Here is a 428-nt window from a genome sequence, read left to right on the forward strand (position 1 = left end):
ACCTCGCCGGGAATCGCCCTCGCCTCGCGCACCCGGCGCGCGGGGAAGCCGACGGGGTGCCCCGCGGGGTCCCTCGGGGGCCCGGGCCGGGGCCGCGGGGCGCGCGCGGAAGGGCGGGAAGGCGGGGACCGCGGGGGAGGGGCGGGAGGGCGGCGAAGTCCTCGCCGTAGCCTCGAGAGATGGATCATGGGGCGTACAGCGATCGCAAACCTCAAACCACGTACGGTGGGCGATACGCGTCAACCCAACCCGACCAACGGAAGCGCGGGGCCTCCCCCTCCCCGCGCTCCCGCCCCGGGCTCCCCTGACGGACGCGCGCTGCAGCCAACCCCGCCGCCGCTCGCCGTCCAAATCCCACGAGATCCAATGGGAGCTCGAGAGGGCGGGGCCTCCGCCCGCCGGGTTAGGCTGCGCGCGGCCCGCCCCTC

The sequence above is a fragment of the Chinchilla lanigera genome, unplaced genomic scaffold (assembly GCF_000276665.1).
Source record: "Chinchilla lanigera isolate Chin_1 unplaced genomic scaffold, ChiLan1.0 scaffold00137, whole genome shotgun sequence".
Taxonomy (NCBI): domain Eukaryota; kingdom Metazoa; phylum Chordata; class Mammalia; order Rodentia; family Chinchillidae; genus Chinchilla; species Chinchilla lanigera.